Raw genomic sequence first — 21,391 nt, 5'->3', positions numbered from 1 at the left:
AGAACCAAAAAGGTGTCTCCTCAATATCTGGGAGCCTACAGATCTGAACTTGAGGACACAAGGCTGGGCTGCACTGGGGATGGTAATTGCGAAACGTAACCATGCCCAGCACTGGGGTACGGGGCTGATTACCACCTACCAACAATGGGGCTGTGATAAGGACAGCGCAATGGTGGCAGAAAGAGCACACAGATGTGTAAAGCAGGATCAGAGTAAGAGTTTTAAATTTTATGGAATAGATCATGTGTACATAGATTCACGAGGGGGAAACAGAGAACTGAAATTAAGGCGGCAGGAGGCAAGATGGATCATGCGCTTGCGGGCTGTGGAGGACGGCCTAAACTATGACCGGGAGTTGGAATTTATTTTTCCTGGGAGATTAGGAATAAAAGACAATGTGGTACTTGTAATTGTAATTGAGATATTTTGTACATGTTGGAAATCTGTCATTTTATGATCAAAAGCTTTAGTCTAACTCCACTTTAAGATGGCAGCCGGGGTAGCGTAAATGGTGAGTCCGTTTTTGGTGCTAACTAAGAAATATCATGAAACACGCTATCCGGCAAAATCCCCACTCAAAGATGGCGACCGGGGGAGAGATAGCGGCAAGTCCGCTTTCTATGTTTAACTCGGGAACATAACGGAATCAGGAAGTAGTGAAGGTGTTGCCTGTACTCGGGACGCCGAGACAACGTGGAGGGTAAGCATCCAGAATTGAGGGATTTAATGTCGAGATAAGGCGGTTTTGAGCATTCGAAATGGTAATGGCAAGTTATGCCGCTTTCTGTCCAACAGGGAGAGATGCAGGACTAAGGGCGGAGAAAAGAATGGAAGAGATATGGAGCAAAGTTACTGACTAAGGTACGAGTTTGAGGCTGGAAATGTCAGGAACAAATGTAGTGGCCAACGTAATGATAAGTGGAAGCGTAATTGTGAATTCTAATTTTTAGGTATACAAGCAAGATAAAAGTGAGTTAAAATTGAAAATTGAGAATAAGGGAAACTGGATTGGATCGATTTACCGAATAATACTGCAGGTGAGAGCAGAGTATTGGCAAATGGTTATTCCTGTTGTTAGTGTGAAAGGCTTGTAGAATTAAAAAAATGAATGGATAAATAAATGCAGGAGGTTTGAGATGTGGATATCAATTATTTTATAGGAATTACGAACATTGAAAAGAGGCTTTTCTCCAACCGATGGACTATAGTGATAAGAAATAGAGAGAGCGACCTCCCTAAAGTTTATATAGGTAGGAAATTTCGTTTTTGGAAAGTGCAGTAATCATTTGTGTTGCGTAGTTGATCAGTCTTCCTTCATGCCGAGACTTAAGAGTGAGGAAAATGTTTCTCCCCTCAGGCAGGAGATTGTTTGTATAAAGACAAGGTAAAATACTGTCGGAGTTAATATCAAAAAAACTTTTGGGGTTATAAGCAGACTTTTGTAATCAATGTCACAGGAGGATGTTCACCTTCAATTATGCATGAATATGTATAGGTCCTTTTAAGACACCACTGTGATACGTATTGGGACTATGTTTTTCACATGATGGATACAGTCTCAAATATATTTTCAAAAATATGTTTTAAATAACACTGTCAAAACAAAGCATTTGTAAATAAGAGTGATGTGCATGTATTCACTAAATAATGGTTTTCGAATGGCACAGGTTTCCTCTATGGGCCTAATGGGGCTCTATTTTGCTTATATTTGCAACTGTAATATTTGTATATATTGCTAAGATAGAAACCTTTTGTGTTATTTCCAGCCCTGATGAAGCCGATAGGTGTTTAATGACCTCGGCGAAACGCGTTGGTTTGGGATTGGAATTGGAATTAAAGAAGAGAATCTTCAAAAGTCCTTGGATTGTTTAATTATTTGGCTAATTGGAGCTATTATTGTGGGAGTGCTTCAATCTGTATGACTTTATAGGTGTGCCTAATCAATTTGATTACGCAGGGAGGAGTAGGGTGTTTTCCTCCCCTGAATATTGTAAGCACCCAAGTAACAGAAATTGTAGAGAGCTAATATAAGTGTGTATTGCCTCTTGAGCGCCGCTGTAAACTCCTAGAGCACCCAGGATCATAATGTGGCAGAAAGAGCAGTTTACATGCATAGAGGGTGCCCCAAGAAGTGGTCCAGGGCGTGGGGTACATGGAATGCATTTCAGGGCTATATATGCGAACCCCCGCAGGAAGAATCAATCTCTGATGTCAGTGATTAATGGATGTGTAACAAGACTAGGCGTATCTCACTGTAATGCTCTGCAATGTGCTGCAAATTATGAAAAAGTTTTTATTAATGAACCAACGACAAATGTTAACATTTTACCATGTACTGAGAGATCTCTACATCTTTACCGTGTACTATAATTATAAGTCAAGTTGACTGCGAATGTTCAGATTGTAAAATATCAATAAACTACTAAAAAAAAATAATAGTGCAGAGCACCGTAGCCAAGATTAGACGGGGCAGCATGCCAAAGACATAATTGAACCAAGGGGCCGTAACCATCCTCACCATCTGGACTCTCCCCTCTAGGGATACCTGCAGAGCAGACAGACCATCAAGTGAAGTCCTGCTCCATGCGAACCATAAAGAGTTGAATGTTATCCTGTACCATAATAAAAAAGACCCCGGTTGATCAGGAGGCCAAACATCAAACCCTTTGGTTTCCAGGTGAAGCCAAAGGCTGTCAACAAGGTTCGGGGTTCACAGAGCCTCAACGGGAGCGCCTCACTCTTGTTCTAAGCAAACCTGTATCACAAGTAAACTGAAAACTTGTCAGTCAAATAAATAAGATGCCCAAAAGCCCCAGGGTCACTCAAGGATAGTCAAATGTCATCTGCATAACGCAAAATCTTGCATTCACCTGCAGGGGTATCAATACCCCTGATGAGGGCCAACTGTCGGATGGGGCCACCAAGGGTTCCAGTGCCAAGAAAAAACAAGAGAGGGGACAATGGATATTCCTGCCTTGTCCCCCATAGAATAGGAAGTGTTTGTATATTACGTTTACTTGAGACGTCGAAAGCCACGATAGCAGTACCTATATGGGCCGTTGTACCTCGTCCATGAACAAAGCCGTGTTGCTGTGCTGATGCCAACTTGTGGACAAAGGGAGCGAACCGGGAAGCCAGAATTTAAAAAAAGATCTTGGCATTCGCATTAATGAGAGATATTGGTCAATAAGAGCTTCTATTGTCAAACGGCTACCCTTTTTTAGGGAAGACCACAATATTAGTAGTTCTCCATGAGTCAGGCACATTGCCCCCCTTTAAAATACCCAAGCTAAGCTGCAAATAAACCGGAACCAATAGATCCTGAAAAACCTTATAAAATTCAAGCAGGATGGCATCATCGCCAACTGCCTTAACAGAGTGAAGGGATTTAATAGCTTCCTCCACCTCATCCAACAATATATATTTTTGCAATTCGTCATCGACAAAGCAATCCATGCGAGGCAGATGACTCGCCTGCAAATATTCAGAGCCAGTGTGTTGACAGAATGAAGAAGCAGCTGTATATAAGTCAGCATAATACAGCCTAAATTGCTCTAAATTGTCCATTGGCTGAGTAAATGACTTACCACCCAAATGGGCATGATTATGCTTGACGTGGAAAAGGCGATTGACCGAGTGGCCTGGGATGCTTTATGGCTTACCATGCAGTCATTCAGATTTGGCCACAGGGAGGTTTTAAGCTCCCACTAAGTATTTATGGTAGGTGTAACGTTATAAGAATGAATAACCTCCCTAAATTCCTATATTTGTTTCGCTCTATACCATTATGCGTCCCCCTGTATTTCTTTAAGAAATTGAATAGTGTTATAGGTAGATTCATATGGCTGTATAAGCGTGCCTGGTGGGCTCTTAAGTTTATGAGATTAAAATACATACAGGGAGTTTTTAAGCTCCCAGATTTTCAGTTCTATTTTTGGGCTTCTTTTGCCAGTCGGCTCCGTGGCCTGCTCTGCGGACTGGAAGCCGGCCCAACATTGTTACCATATCAGCTTGCTTGTGGCCCAATAGTGGGTTTTATGTTGTATGAAACCGCTGACCCCAATCACTTCAAGCGGGTAAAGTTCAAGGTAATTATAGACATAAATCGGATATGGCTTGACATCTGTAAGCAATACTCTATCCTGGCGCAGCATCAATACACTGTGCTATGGGGCAATCCAACGATGCCCAACATATTCCAGGATCGTACTGGTAAAGACTAGCATTCTAAGGTCATTATCCACCTCGGACAACTTTCTGATGGACAGGGGTTCCATTCTTTTATTGCACTTAAGGATGGATTAGGCCTCTCGCAAAAAACATTTTTCCAATACCTGCAGGTCAGGGAATTTTTGTTACAAGGCAAGAAGGTATTAACATTGCTAAACCCTTTGGAAATACTGTCTGGAATATATACACGCACTGGTCGGGGGTAATTGGCTCAGTCTATCGAAAAATTTCTGGCTCGGGCAAGCGATGATAACGTACTAGTCGCGGATAAACTTAGCCAGGTCTTACAGGTGTAAATAGCCGCTTAGGATGTTTGGGAGAGTATGGAAGTACTCGATCAAGGGGTAACATTAGTTAATTTAAAGTTGCAACAGCATCGGGCTGTGTACATGCTGGACTACACTCCGGCGGTTATATCTAAGTGGGCTTCTGGTAATACGGAAAAAGCTAATATTGTCCGAAATGTCAGCTATATGCTGCAGACTTTAGGCCTATGTTTATTGATTGTCTAAAGCTCGACGCATTCTGGAGAGGGGTCACCAGGGTTCTCAGCCCACTCATTGGCCCTAATTATCACCTCACTGCAAAATACGTTTTTCTTGGATTAGAAGTGGAATCTTCTGGCAACTATTGTTATTGTTTGTGCCAGTTTATGTATTGCTAGAGCTTGGGTAGAGTCTAGCAGTCCTAGAGTTAATGTATTATGGGTTCTACATAGACAGGTTTATGAAATGGAACTTGTTTTTGCTAAAATTAGGGGACCGCGTTCTTGGTTGAAATGTAATAAGATTTGGACTGACCAGTTATGGGAACAACAAGGTGTTGTTTACCCATGATGGTGTTTCATTTTCTTCTTTTATGTTTTTTTATTCGTGGCTTTAAAGGTATTTGATTCTCGTTTTCTCTTTGTCTTTAATTCTTGGATCTCTTTTTTTAAACTTATTTCTTTAATACATTTTTCTTTTTGTTGTGTCTACCCTTCTAATTCCATGTATATAATATTTGTTACATTTATGGATTAAAAAAAAAAGAGTAGGAAGTGTTTGAGACTAGTGACCTCCACAATCAATCTGTGTGGTGATGAAGGTGTAAAGCCATTTGACTTTTTCGTAAAAATCAGTGGTGCAAAATAAGTACCCCCACTCCACCCTATTGAATGCCTTCTTGGCATCTAGAGACATAAGAAGCTTATCATCTCTGTCATCACAAATAAGCCATAGGACCTTCGCCATGAGGCGCATATGATTGTGTAAGGAGTGGCCGGGCATGAATCCCACTTGGGAGTCATGGATAAGATTCAGGATCACCCGCTTGAGGCGAGTCACCGGAATCTTTGCAAGCACCTTCATGTCCACATTGAGAAGGAAAATTGGGGGGTGGGGGGGTAGCTCGCACAACTAGTTAGTTAGATCCTTATTAGGCTTTAAGACAAGACCAAGGAGAACTTTGCTATATTCGGGGTAGGAGGGTGTCGGGGACTTCTTACTCTTTAAAGAATTTCTAAAACAGGGGGACCCTTATAGAACTCTGTCGGGAATCTGTCATCGTCTGTGGCTTTGTTTCTGGATATGGTGCCAATGGCATCCACAAATTCATCCGCAGTGATCTTGACCTCTAGGAGCTGATGGCCCACATCCGACAAGGTATGTAGTTGAACTACCATGAGAAAATCCTGCTGCAAGGTTTGGTCAGCAGGAGCCTTTGAGCGATAAACGCTCTACGATAATAGGCAAATGCCTCGGTAATCTCCACCGGGTGTGCCAGAGGTTCACCCCCCCCCCCCGATAGCCAGAATGGCGCTACTGGCCTCCAATTGGCTTAGCTGAACGGCCATCAGCCTGCCTGCCTTCATCTCTTGTTCATAGTGCCACCACTCCAGTCGACGTGGGAGATCCGAGGAGGGGCGTCTCATGCAAGCCTCATACAGGCCCTGCTCTTCCCGGGCCGCCCGCTTGTGAAGCACTGAGTGCTCATGAAAGCCTTCCTCATAGTACCATTGCCCACTGCCCAAAGATGCTGTGCAGAAGACGTGGAAAGTTTAATATACCCAAGACAGCTGCAAAGTGTTCTGCAGCTGTCTTTTCGCCTCTGGGGTCATGTAGTGGAAGCAGTTCAACCTCCATCGGTTGAAGTGAGGGGAGACGTGGTCAAAGTCATGCTCCAGTAGGACCGGGCATGAGCCGAGATCACCCACCACTGTATCACAGGCCCTCAGCAAGGGCAAGGCAGAGTGGGAGAGAAGGAAGAAACCAATCTTAGAACACGTCCCATGAACACACGACAGGAAGGGGTACTCCTTGTCTCAAAGGTGTGTCAGACTTCAGTGATCGAGCAATCCATGATCTCCCATGACATCATGCAGGATGGCCTATCTCTTGTCCTGGCCTTATCTATAGGATCCAAGCGGTTGAGATGGGGGTCCAGTGCCACATTCCAGCACACCCTCCCAATAATCACCCTGAGGAGAGGAAAACCACACTGTCCTTAAAGTAGGCATACAGGGAGCCCCCAATCAAGGTCTGGCCTACGGTGCCAAACTTCATGAACACATAACCACCCGGGGAATCAGTTCAAGTTTTTAAGATACTAAAATAAAAGGACTTGTGAAAATGGATGGCAACCCTGCACTTTTTCGGGGAAGGTGTAGGGCAGGTAGGACCACCCACCCCAGCAGCATCAGGCAGAAGGCTACTGCTAATAACCCTCCCCACCCAGTCCCGCCAAACTTTGTCCAACTCCAGGAGTGATAAATGGGTCTCCTGAAATAGGGCAATGTCAGGGAAGTGTGCCCCTGCAACAGTTTTATTATGCTTAATAAAATGGGTAATGCCATTAACATTAAGTGATATAATGCATAGACACTTGGGTCTCAAAAACGGGGCCATGGGCGGCACCTGCAAAGATGCGGAAATGGGCAACCAAACAAGGAGTCACAGGCACACTCAAAGGAAAGCACTCAGCAGGAAGGAAGGGGGAAGCAGCTCCAAGGCTGGTAAAAGGACACAATCAGATGTGCAGCAAACACCAGCAAGGCAGCAATCCACAGAGGCTCAAGAAAAGTACTTAGCATTCCAGTAAACAAGAACAGAGGTGATAACAAAATACAAAATAGAACCTTTAAACAGGTGAGCTTACCTCCCAGTCCCTCGCCCACTTAATGCTCTCGATCAACAGGAAGAACAAAGAGCAGGAACATGCTGATGGAAGTGAATGGCTCCCCCATATTCCCCACATTTCACTCAGACATCAGCCCAACAACCGCCTCTCCCAAAACAACATTGCCAGGATAGAAGTAAGGAGGGCAAACATGACCAGAATTCCAAAATGCCAGGGCGCCAGGACTCCCAAAGCAGCACTCCCCCAGAAATGACCCATAGTAAGATAACAAGGAGAATGTCCTGTTTCCCAATAAAGCAGGTGGGGCTTACCAGGGGGTGAGAGAAAACTCCCCACAGGCCGCTCAAGAGTCTATTTGGTCACAGCCGAATCGGGGAGGGTGACTTGTCCTGGCACATGTTAGCCGCTTCTGCACCAACCCTGGGTGCACTGCCCTCCCACCTTTTGAGGACAGAATACAGTCTCAATTGTTAAGGGGAAGTGGGGGTCAAATCACTCTGGGGCATAGCAGACAAAGGTGGGTCACCCCTTGGAGACGTCCAGGCCCCACAGGCCTGGCATCCATGTCTGTGTCCGAGAACCTAGACAAATAGCGTCCCAGCTCTTCTGGGTCATCAAACTCCCAGTACTTTATATTGACAGTAAGCAGCATTGTGGCTAGTTTCAGGAAGTCATATCAAATGTTCAGTTTACGCAGCAGCAGCCAAAGTTGCAAGAACTTGTTTCGGCGCACGACCGTGTCATGTGAGAAGTCTGCAGTCATAAAGATCTTGGCGTCGCATTGCACAAAAGATCCATTCTGCCACTTGGCCACAGCAATGACTTGTCATGTCTGCTGGTGGCAGAGGAACCATGCAATAATCAGTCTGGGGGATTTGCGGCATGTGACACTCCGGAGACTTATCCCGTGTGCTCTTTGGAATTCCAGTGTTGGAGGGAAGATGAGTCCAGTGAGGTCTAAAAGAAAAGTGGTCAGAAATCCAGGCATGTCCGTAGCCTTCATTCCCTCCGGCATCCCATGGAAGTGGACATTATTACGTTGACTATGATACTCCATGTCTGTCAGCTACTGATGGAGGTGCCATACTTCACTACCAACATCAGGGTTAGTCTCTAACACAGTGATGCGATCGTCCAAGGCTTCCATCCTGTGGTGCCTAGCGTCAAGGTGTGGGTTGAAAGAATACAGATGAGATTGGAGGGATTTGAGATCAGCAGCCATCGAAGTGGTAGCAGCATGCATGGAGGCCATGGTGGTCTTGATACCTTTGAGCTCCTTCATGATGGTCTCCAGCATGATGGCCACCATGGCTTCAGGTGGGTGGTGCAGCTTGCCCGCCACCAGGTCAGTGAATGAGAGCTTGCAGCTGGCTTTATCTTTGGGAATCAGGGTGTGGTAGCCCAAAATAGTCACTGGCAGCAGAGGCCCAAATGGCGGGAAAAAGTCAAAGACAGGACCGTGCACAAGGCCAAGACTATGCGGGTAATTCCACCGTGGCCTGCCACATGCAGGAACTCCACCACCCCCAATACCACCAGAGTACAGTACCTTTATAGCAGAGGGTGCCAGGGCCTGATGTAGATTAACCAGCCACCAGGCAAGGAAGCGGCACAGGGCACACACAGTCCTAGAGCTGCAGGGGCCTCCCCCACTGGTGATAAGTAAGACAAACCAGGCAAGGCGTCAGAGCCGATATCTCCAGCAGATAGACAGGGGTCATAGAGCATAAAATAATGGGCCTCTAAGCGTCAATACATACCCTCCAGTGCTCGTCTGCATGCAGGGTAAAGAAAGAGCGGGCCACAGTCTTCATAGTGGTCCAGTAATCTGCAGTATCCCCAAGTGTGGCTAAGATCACAAGGCAGTGAGGAAGGGCCAGAAGGTAAAACAAAGGATGCCCCACAGGATTCTAGTCATGCCCCCAGATGCATGTCTGGCAGGAGTTAGGCCACAGACTCAAGGGCCTGAGTACAAGTTCAAGCTGCGCTGGGCCAAGTGGATGCAGGAAAGATCAAAGCCCATGATGGTGATCCAGCGAGAGTGCAGGCAGCTCCCACTGCCTCTCGTCTCATCTTGTGCACTGCTGCCACTCAGAGACCCTGAGCAGCATGCACCTCACTGGAATGCTGCAATGTCTCATGCCACACCCATCAAGCTCAGGAGGCCACACCAACCGGTCCACATGCCTACACAATGTGACTCAATTGGAGCCCTCACGTCCCCTTCCCTGTCCCACCTCCCACGCCAGCAAAAGAGAGGCCGATGCCAGCCCATATCTGCCTCGAAGCATTGGGCGGCACAGGAGCTGACTGTCTTCCTTTGTGAACAGCAAAACACACAAGATGATGGACAAAATGTTGCACAAGGGTAAAACATTCAACCCCAGTCACAGTTCTGGGTTTAATCCATCATTATTTTGCTCACCCAGCCACCCCAGTTCAGACATGGCCATATACAAATCAGTCTTGACCCTGTGCCTCATGAGAACAGTCCAGCCCGAACTGCCAAGCCATGTCTTCCCTGGACCGGAATCAAGCATCCTAGTACCGGTTTCTGGCTATCAGCCGTCTTCAGCCAGGATAGCTTGACTCCAGTGGCTTAGTGAGCACGGGACCCACGTCTGGGCATACCCTTCCCACATAGGGCGAACAGCAAAACACACAAGATGATGGACAGATTGTTGCACAATAGCAAAACATTCATCCCCAGTCACAGATCTGGGTTTAATCCATTGTTATTTTGCTCACCAAGCCACCCCAGTTCAGACATGGCCATATGCAAATCAGTATTGACCCTGTGCTTCATGGGAACAGTCCAGCCCGAACTGCCAAGCCATTTCTTCCCTGGACCAGAATCAAGCATCCTAGGACCGGTTTCTGGCTATCAGCCGTCTTCGGCCAGGATAGCTTGACTCCAGTGGCTTAGTGAGCACGGGACCCACATCTGAGCACACCCTTCCCACATAGGGTGAACAGCAAAACACACAAGATTATGGACGGAATGTTGCACAATGGCAAAACATTCACCCCCAGTCACAGATCTGGGTTTAATCCATCGTTATTTTGCTCACCAAGCCACCCCAGTTCAGACATGGCCATATGCAAATCAGTCTTGACCCTGTGCCTCATGGGAACAGTCCAGCCCGAACTGCCAAGCCATGTCTTCCCTGGACCGGAATCAAGCATCCTAGGACCGGTTTCTGGCATCAGCCGTCTTCAGCCAGGATAGCTTGATGGCCATCCTCAACAAGTCTGGAGTGTAAGACATCAAAGAAGATCTCAAGGTCAGAGGAATCCAAGCTAAGAGGCATGAGAGGTGTGATGAAAGTACATGTAGTTATGAAAAGGTTGACTTTGCTGAGAAACGTCATCATTGTGAAGAGTTACTGATGACATTTGTTACACATATTCACATTGATCCATGCATGTGCTGTCATAAGGTATAATAACTCCCTAATGGTACTGCTGACATATATAGAGATTGGACTACAACAATCATAATATATTGTAATCTTGATGAAGAGAGTTTATTTGTCTCCCAATACGTGGTGGATGACTTGTTATCAGAGTAGAACTAATGTTGCTTCTCCACAGGATCATGGCACTGTGGTTTGATCTAGGCACCTAACACAGCAGCTCAGCATTCACATGTTCACATCAAACAAAATTGGCACATAAATCGCCTGCTTCATCTTATGCTTTCAGCACACTTGATCCTGTCTGAGTAAGAACCACCTGCTGCACATGAGTGTACTCCGTTGGCCCAATGATGTAGTAAATCCTGCTGTAGCACAGATATTTGCTTTGTGTATCGACGCTGTGGGAGTCCAAGGGGAGCTGTATATGCTGTCCACTAACTCTCTGCAAAGTATCATCAATTAGTAGAGTATTCTGTTTAAGGTTGACTCAGAAATGGGATTCACCCATCATACTGTCTGCTGTATGGTCTCTGTTGCAAAGAATTCTAAAGTTGCTAGCATTTTGAAGACGGGGAGATGACAATAGATCTCTATGTTGGGCTCCAGGGTATCCATAATGATAAAAATATATTTGCTATGATGCCCATATGAAGCATCTATATCCTTTTGATCTCAAACGGACTTATGTATATGGGTTCCTAACTCAGTCAGTCCTGACTGTCATCCTGCATTTCTGCACCATTTGTGGTCAATGATTGGTGGCCTGGTTCCCATCCTCATGTTGGTTTATTGTATCTGAACATGGGTATGGCAATGTATTATTTAGTGGTCTAGCAGTGCTGTATCCATGATGTTGTAGTGTGGAATGGAAGTGTGAGCTGTTCCCATGAACCCGTGAGAACTTCACCTGTCCACAGCTGTTTATACATATCTGGCCCTAGGTGCAAGTGGTTTTGATTTTATTTTTTTAGCTCACACAGTGCAAGTACTGTGTTTTGTGCATTATTGTGTGGGTCTTAGTTTTTATGTATTGTTTTACAGGTTTTCTTTAATTTCCTACACTTTCAGAAATGTATACCACCTAACTTTGACTAGAGGTATGTAAGCATGTATTTTCCATTGGGTTTCAATGGCCTGACATTTTTGTAATTGGGTGTTATTCTTTGACCTGTCATTCATGGTGTGACCTTTCCCCAAGTGGTTTGCTATCAACCTTCCTGTTTTCTGAATTTTATTTTTGTTGACAATAGGATTCTGTATATATTGAGAGGAAACAAGGGAACCCAAGTAAGGTCTACCAGGGACCTTGGGAATTAAGCTATTTTTGAGAACAGTGGTCCCTAGAGAAACAACAATTGAAACGGGGAAATGAATATAGACCCAGTCAGTGCTATATTTGTATAACTTGTCCAGCCGGACAGAGGTCAGATATTTAATATTTTGGATTCAAATAGGAACAATACAGACAAACAATTTTGTAAGTGGGACACAAGCCTGCATCCTACTGAACCGGGAGGGACAAACAATAGAAAACATAAAAGGCACAGGCAAGGTTGTAGGTTTGTTGAACATACAATTTTTAAATGTAACAAACAAATCGCAAGGGAACACCTTTACACATTAAACGACTATTCAGAGAGGGTGCATAAGGTGTATAGGGTGTCAACGGCGTTTCGATCCATATAAACAATAGATGGATCATCTTCAGGGCAATGCCTGTGTGCAATTGCCTGTAATATCTGGGGTACAATGGGGAGAAAAAACGGGGGGATGGGGGGGAAGGAAATACAAATAATTAAAAGAGAGCACCAGTTCAGATACACACATTGAAAACAATATAGAACAATAGGATTCTGTGCACATTACCACGGCTAACCAGTGCTAAGGTGCAGTCCTCTCTCCCTAAAACATGGTACAATTAGCTCCCACCTTATTGACATATTTAGCTTACTTATAAGTCCCTGGTATATGGTACCACATGGACCCAGGGTCTGAAAATTAAATGCTACTAGTGAGCTTGAAGCACTCATTTTCCACCCACTCAAGTAGCCCTTTAAAACATTTCTCAGGCCCGCCATTGCAACCTGTAGCGCAGTTTTAAAACTGCCAAATCAACCTGCAAAACTAAGGGGGATATTACCAACAACTAGCGATATTTATCGATACATGGGCTTAGCGAGTTTTTTTATCGCCAAGCATCGCCGGATATTATCGCAGAAATAACGTGCTATTAGCAACGTTTATCTCTAAAACGATAAAATATCCGGCAATTGCAGCGAAATGCATGAATATCGCTGAGAATACAGCAATATTCACGCATTAACGCCAATAGGGTCTTAGCCATATTATCCACCTCCCATTGGATATAATGGCTAAGAACTGGTCTGAGCAGGCGTTAGCTTTTGGAGATATTCGCGCTTAGCGCGAATATTTCCATCGCTACGCCTGCATTGATAATAGGCGATAGCGATGTTAGCAACTGTTTTTAATGGCTAACAGGTTGGGTACACCCACTTTGCATGTCATTAGCGATAATTATCGCTGACATGCAAAGCGGGCCCCAAACCGCTCGCTATTGCCTCAAAGCTGTCGCTAACATCAGTTAGCGACAGCTTGCTAATAGGGCGATATAATTATCGCCAGGCTTGGTAATATCTTTTGCCAGGCCTAAATCCCCCCTTTTTAAAACATATAAGTCACCCCTAAGGTAGGCCCTAAACAGCCCACAGGGCAAGGTGCATTGCACTAAAAAGGTAGAACATGTGTTTTTAAATGTTACATGTCCTGGTAGAGAAAAACTCTTAACATAAATCTATTTCTCCCTTCGGTTAACATTGGATTACTTATTACATTTATTAAGTTCTAAGATAGGATTGGGAGCAGGTAGGGATGTCAAGTTTGAACTCAAAGTAATTGAAAATCCTCTTTAATGGTAAAGTCGGATTTTAAATCACAATTACGGAAAATGCCACTTTCAGAAATTTGGCATTTTACTTTCCTAACTATGTGTTCCTTCTGCCTGTGTCCTGGGTCACATGACTGTGACCAGCTTGGAAATTGGCCTTTGTGTATTCCTCTCAGACAGTTAGACAAAGGGGATTAGGTCCTGGCAGGATCTGCCATCCTGACAGGATGGATGAGGCAACTCTTCCCCGCCTCACTTATATTTCAAAGGGTTGCCTCAAGAAACTCACAAAGGAACTTGACACAAGTCTTCTGTCATCATAGACTACTTGCAGCCTTGGCAAGGGGAAGGAAGAAGCTATCCACAACTATCTGTTGAGGGACCTTCAAAGACTGCAACCAGGTGTAAATAGTGGTTCTCCCAAATCGCCTATTCAGTACACTCCTGGGCCTGCGGACTACAGAAGAAGGACTGCCTTGTCACTCTGAGGATCGCCCTGCTGCTTGAGGCATGCCTTGTTCTACAGAGGACTTCCCTGCAGCTACCAGAGGACTGCCCTGCTGCTTGAGGACTGCCCTGCTCTCTGTGAAGGCAGACTGGACCTGCTTCCTTCATTCCAGGCTAACCTGAGTGACTCCAAGGGTCAATTGGCTGACCTCCTATTCTGAGCTACAGGGACACAACAAGCTCTAGAGACCTCCTGAGCACAGCTCAGCTAGCCTGCTGCAACTGGACCTATAAATGGATCTATCTGAGCCCTGCTGGCCATTGCAAGAGTAATTTCCTGATCCCCAAAAGGTGCCTCCCTATGTCCTGAACCCTTAGCTGGCATAAGAGTGCACAGCCATACCCTGACAGCAGCCCTGATTCAATCTTCAACATTCGTGGGAATGAAGTCCTTCCACTTCATACATATTTCTCTTCTGGCAATTAGTATCAGGTAGAAGAGCAGCTTTCTCTGCGATCGCCTCAAGATTGCTAGTTATCTCGTCTACTCCGAAGAGGACAAGGGGGGCATTCAGAGAGAGCTCTATATCACCCCAATAAGTTCCTAACATAGGGCATTGGAAAAAAATATGGACATCCTCAGTGTCCAAATGTACACACCTTATACACTTGGGAGGAGGCTGAGGGGCGGACTTTGCCATTTTAAACAGTGTCCAGTAAAGTCAATTAATAGTGAAGTGATTCCTCTTCAGATTAGCAGGTTGACGATAGAATACAAGAGCCTCAGGGAATTGCCCTAAGTCGATTTAATATCCATCTCCTGAAAGGCTCCTCTCCATACTAGGTGAGGAAGCGGCAAATCGTCATTGGCAGTGATTGCTATGGATGCGGCCAAGGCTTTCGATCGAGTGTTGGATGTTTCTCTGGGAGGTCATGAGTACAATAGGGTTCAGCTCTTGCTTTCTAGACACACTTCAGTCGATGTATGAGGGTTCATCAGCTAAGATTCTCTTAAATGACACACTGCCTTTTAGTTTCAGTATTTCAAGAGGGACACTGCAGGGTTGCCCCCTATCTCCCCTAATATATATATATATATATATATATATATATATATATATATATATATATATATATATATATATATATATATATATATATATATATATCAAGGTTCCACCAATCCGAGTCAGGAAGGTAAGAGGCCACTTCGGGGACAAACAAGAAAACCTTTATTTAAAAACAGCATGGGCATGATGCATTTCGGCGCTGTGGCCTTCCTCAGATGCCGCTGTTAGTCCGAATGTAGCTCCGCCCCCGCCTCTTAAGTGTCCTGTATTCTCCCCCATTGGAGGGTGAAGCTCAACCCCCAAATCACATGGTCGCACTGCCACCGCGATCCAAGCAAAAGTCAAAGTCCCAGAAAGCAGTGTTTCAGGTTGTGGGATGCGAGAGACGGAAGACAGGGAAAAGGCGTGTTGTAAGGGGATGGGCAGTCCAGACAGCAATATTAACATGAGGCTTCCCTGGGTCCCCTAAACGCTCCCAACCTGTGCATAGAAATCCACCGTGCTGTGAGTCGACTTGACAGTGCAAACGGCTCCCCGTGAAGTCACAGGCTGCACCTGGCAGCATCCCTGGCGGCGTCCAACACAAAGGTGGGCAGGAGTAATCCAATATCTTGGAGAAAAGAACAAGCTGCACCAGCTAATGCCAGAAACTCCTGCCACTTGAAAGGAACGGGGCCCCTTTCACGCCACTGGCCGGCGTGTAGAGAAATCAAAGTTCCACCAATCCGAGTCAGGAAGGTAAGAGGCCACTTCGGGGACAAACAAGAAAACCTTTATTTAAAAACAGCATGGGCATGATGCATTTCGGCGCTGTGGCCTTCCTCAGATGCCGCTGTTAGTCCGAATGTAGCTCCGCCCCGCCTCTTAAGTGTCCTGTATTCTCCCCCATTGGAGGGTGAAGCTCAACCCCCAAATCACATGGTCGCACTGCCATCGCGATCCAAGCGAAACTCAAAGTCCCAGAAAGAAGTGTTTCAGGTTGTGGGATGCGAGAGACGGAAGACAGGGAAAAGGCGTGTTGTAAGGGGATGGGCAGTCCAGACAGCAATATTAACATGAGGCTTCCCTGGGTCCCCTAAACACTCCCAACCTGTGCGTAGAAATCCACCGGGCTGTGATTCGACTTGACAATGCAAACGGCTCCCCATGAAGTCACAGGCTGCATCTGGCAGCATCCCTGGCGGCGTCCAACACAAAGGTGGACAGGAGTAATCCAATATCTTGGAGAAAAGAACAAGCTGCAACAGCTAATGCCAGAAACTCCTGCCACTTGAAAGGAGCAGGGCCCCTTTCACGCCACTGGCCGGCGCGTAGAGAAATCAAAGTTACACCAATCCGAGTCAGGAAGGTAAGACACACTTCAGTCGATGTATGAGAGTTCATCAGCTAAGATTCTCTTAAATGACACACTGCCTTTTAGTTTCAGTATTTCAAGAGGGACACTGCAGGGTCGCCCCCTATCTCCCCTAACACACATATATATATACATACATACATATATATATATATATATATATATATATATATATATACATATATATATATATATATATATATACACACATATATATATATATATATATATATATATATATATATATATATATATATATATATATATATATATATATATATATATATATATATATATATATATATTCACTGAAAAAACCATAGGTTATAGACCATATATAGTTAGGAATTAGCATTTAAAAAACCTTATTTTACTCACACAAAACCATTGAAATTCCATATATAGTTAGTTGTACTAACTATATATCGCGCACCCGCAATCCACTGCTGATCATGTCACATATTACATCATTCATGACATGGTCAGTGACATCACTGATGACATCTCAAATGACATCACTGATGACATCACTGATGACATCTCAAATGACATCACTGATGACAACATCCAGTGACTGTATTTTTCTGTAAAGTTAAAATATGTCTTACATATTTAAGAATGAGTGGATGTATAAGTGTCTGGATGAAGGATTTAGTAGGTGCATGACTGACTGTATGAATGAGTGATTAAATGTGTCTCACTGAGTGCATGGGTTAGTGACTAAACTGTCTTAATTTGTGCATCATTATGTCTGTTGTTCTGAAAACTGCTGCATGTGTTGTTCAGTAGCTATATGAGTAACTATATGGGTTATTGATTGGTTGCCCAAGTATTTGTATGGGAGACTGAGTGTGTGTGTGGGTGGCTGGGAGGTGTATGACTCTGTGCATAGATGTGTGAGCAGTTGATTCACTAGATGTATGGGTTCAAAAGTGCATGTGGAAACAGCTGTATGGGCGGTTGACTGTGTGCATGAGTGTATTGGTGAGTGAATGGATATCTCAGTGCTACATGTCAAAGTAAGTACATATGTAAAACACAGTACATGTGAGAGTTGACATATATAAATAACTTTGCAAAAGAGCCAGTGAATGTGTGAGTGGCTGTATGGATCATTGTGAACTTGTATCAGGGATTGTATAAGAGAGTAAATATGTGTTAGTATATGTTTGAATAAGTAAGGTGTGTATAACTGTATAGTTGAGGAAATGGAGGTGTGATTGATTCTTTGCATGACTGACTAGGTGTGTGAGTAACTCCATGGATGAGTGACAGTCTGTGAGTGTCTGTTTACACTGAGTGTATCTAAGGTTATATTAGAGTCTGAAGAGCTTCATCGTATTATCACATGAATGATGTCATCAGTGATGTGATCAGTAATGTCAAATGAGATGTCATCAGTGATGTCATCAGTGATGTCATTTGAGATGTCATCAGTGATGTCATCAGTGATGTCACTGACCATGTCATGAATGATGTAATATGTGACATGATCAGCAGTGGATTGCGGGTGCGCGATATATAGTTAGTACAACTAACTATATATGGAATTTCAATGGTTTTGTGTGAGTAAAATAAGGTTTTTTAAATGCTAATTCCTAACTATATATGGTCTATAACCTATGGTTTTTTCAGTGAATTTTCAAGGTTTTGTAAATGCTAATTCCTAACTATATATGGTCTATAACCTATGGTTTTTTCAGTGAATTTCATTGGTTTTTTAAAAGCTAATATCTATAGCTGTAAAATGTATTCTTCTTTAAATCCAAAAATATATTTTATATGTTTATTAATAATTTTTTTTTAAATATTTTTTTTGTTTCGCTCCCGGTCCGCGAACCGGGAAGCTTCCCGTTAGCTCATCTTGATGCCGCGACCCAGTCCGCGAACCGGTAAACGTTCCGTTTGCGCAACTGGCGCTTTAGAAATCAACATCGTGACGCGTCGCGAAAGCGCGACGTATCGCGTTGCCGCGTAATGCGTCTTATGACGTACCGCGTTAGCGCACCCGGAAGTGCCCCGGGGCGCGGACCGAGGCGCGAAACGCAGCTCCCCGGAAGCGATCTGCGGCGCGTCGCGAAAGCGCGACGTATCGCGTTGCCGCGTAATGCGTCTTATGACGTACCGCGTTAGCGCACCCGGAAGTGCCCCGGGGCGCGGACCGAGGCGCGAAGCGCAGCGACCCGGAAGCTATCCGGGGCGCGGACCGGGGCGCGGACCGGAGCGCGTAACGTAAGCATAACAGGTCATGTGACTTGTTAATAACACTTTTCATTGGTTCATTTCACTTTTGGTTTCATAATCATGTAAGGCTAGGTCAGGTGACCTAAAAATAACACTTTTCATTGGTTGAGAACTATTGTTTTTCCCAAATGATGAAAACCCCTCCTTCTTTCCTCACTCTGACTTTCATCATTGTGAGAGGAAGACCTTTATTAATACTTGAGAAATGGCTTCAGTAGTTGCTTCAGCTGGTGCACCCCCACCACCACCTCCACCTCCTCATGGGAAGAGAGGACCACCTCCCCAGGTCATGACCAATACAGAGGAGGAAGAAGAAGAAATAGAGGAAGAGGAGAGAGAAGAACCACAGTTCTTGGAAGAGATGCCCTGGGTTTCCCATAGGAAAGCCAGTTTCATCTGGCAGTTTTATTCAATCCCTCCAGGGCAAAAGAAAGTGAATGCGAGGTATGTCACCTGCCTCATCTGCAAAGATAAATTATCAAGAGGGACTGATAAAAAGTATAGTTATGGGAACTATACCATGCATAGGCACATGACCAGGAAGCATCCACTCAATTACAGCCGGGCGGAAATACGGGATATGGAACAAAATCCAACATCAACTCCTGTGGCCAGGTCAAGATCGTCAATATCATTGACACCAGCAGAGGCACGGGAAACTGTGCCAAACATCCAAGAGAATTTTGGCCACATGAAACATACTTGTATGCACTGTGGTGCGTTGATAGCATGTGGCAACATGAGTATCAATTCAATAAACCTAGCTTACAACAATCATAATTGCCCTAACCGCCCCCAGTAATTTTTGTTTTGCTCCTGTTGAGCCCTTTTCAATGCCTGTTTTTTGTTGTTTCCCCCCCCCAAAAAAACCAAAAAAAATATAAAATCGTTCAAAAAATACAAAAAAACAAAAAATGTTCAAAAAATAAAAAAAATATAAAACAACAAAAACATTTTAAAAAAAAGTTCTTTTCAGAACTACCTCCCCTTTCAAAAAAAATTGCTAGAATGTTTAGCACTCTGGCAAGCTCTATTTCTTTTGGTTCGCTTCCCGGTTAGCTTACCGGTACGCGGACCGGGAGCTAACCAAAAAAAAAAAAAAAAAAAAAAAGAGTAAGTATAAGGAAAGTAAACAGAGAGTGATGTTAAAAGAAAGACAGCTATAGGGAGTAAAGAAGAGATACTGTTTAATAGATCTATTTACCGAAGAAAAGACGGAAGAGGGTATAATTGTGAAAAACAAAATAGATAAGGAAGTGAAAGAAAAAAAAGAGAGTAGAACAATAACAAAGAAGAGTTTCATGGAGAATGTGAGTGAATGTTCAAAATAAGATTAAAACATGGGGAATAACAGAGAGAAAAAATAGAAAACAGAAAACAAAAAATAACAGAAAAAGATTAATTGAAACAGCAAAGAAATGTAAGTAACATAGAGCCATATCATCAATAATAATAATAATAATAAAACATTTATTGAGCGCATGGCTGCACAACTGTGTATCCCCGCGCTAATTGCTGAAGAATCTCAACCCAGAATCAAGTCAGAGGGAGAAAGCGAGGCGGAGTTATTGAGGGAACAAGTGGGTTTTCAAATTAGCTCTGAATAGAGTTTCCGATGGTTCCATTCTTAAATGAGTAGGAAGAGCGTTCCAGTGCTTCACTCCCAGATAACGAAAGGAGCGACCACCGATTTTTGCTCTGTGGATGCGGGGAAGTTTGAAAAGGGACATTCCTGAGGACCTCAGGTGTCGGGTAGGGCGGTGTATGGTCATGAGGCTCCTTAAGTAGGTGGGACCCTTGTTGTGGGCTATCCTATGGGCATAGCAGAGGCTCTTGAATTTAATTCTCTCCTTTACGGGGAGCCAGTGCAATTTGGATAATGCAGCTTTGGCAGAAGTTCTTTTGGGAAGGCCTAATACCAAACGGGCTGCTGCATTTTGTACACACTGCAGCTGGTGTAGATGTTTTTGGTTGATGCCTAGAAGGAGAGCATTCCCGTAGTCCAGGTGCGGTGTAATAAGTGCATGCACGATAGTTTTCCTGGCTTTGATTGGTAACAGGTCAATGATTTTTCTGAGAATTCTTAATGTGCCAATGCATTTTCCAATGATCTTGTTAACTTGGGATTTTCCTGATAGATCCGAGTCGATCATGATCCCAAGGTTCTTGACTTTCTCGACAGGTCGAGGGCATTCGCCGAGAGATGAGGGCCACCACGCTTGAGACCATAGGGAGGTTTTATTCCCTATCACTAGCACCTCAGTCTTATCTCCATTGAGACGGAGGCAGTTACTGTCCATCCACACGGCCACAGCAGCCATGCACTCCGAGAAGTTTGAGGCGTACTCCTCGGTATTAGGAGTAAGCCTAAACATCAACTGAGTGTCATCGGCGTAGCTAACAATGCCAACCCCAAAGTTCTCTATGATCTGAGCCAGGGGTTCCATATAGATGTTAAACAATGTAGGGCTCAAGCTAGAGCCCTGTGGAACCCCGTGGCTGACGGTCCGAGATGACGATTTGAAAGGCGGGCAATGAAGCTGGAAAGGTCTATTGGTGAGGAAAGAATTAATCCACGCCAATGCACATTCCTTTACTCCGATAT

The 21,391-nt window shown here is 44.3% G+C and overlaps 1 long non-coding RNA gene across 3 annotated transcripts in view; it reads left to right on the top strand.

Annotated features, from left to right (window-relative positions):
* Window positions 1–640: 640 nt before the first annotated feature.
* Window positions 641–21,391, top strand: part of LOC144785461 (uncharacterized) — a 140,261-nt gene continuing 119,510 nt past the window's right edge. For 2 of the 3 annotated variants that reach the window (XR_013601907.1, XR_013601906.1), the window contains exons 1-4: window positions 641–700; window positions 796–861; window positions 951–1,037; window positions 1,161–1,250. This is a non-coding gene — a long non-coding RNA (uncharacterized LOC144785461). Of the gene's footprint in view, window positions 701–795; window positions 862–950; window positions 1,038–1,160; window positions 1,251–1,766; window positions 1,941–21,391 lie in introns of those variants that run through there. The other variant, XR_013601905.1, reaches the window with a different exon arrangement.

This window comes from Lissotriton helveticus, chromosome 10, assembly GCF_964261635.1.
Source record: "Lissotriton helveticus chromosome 10, aLisHel1.1, whole genome shotgun sequence".
NCBI lineage: Eukaryota > Metazoa > Chordata > Amphibia > Caudata > Salamandridae > Lissotriton > Lissotriton helveticus.
Note: the sequence above shows the minus strand (reverse complement) of the source record. Positions and strands in the feature narration are given on the sequence as shown.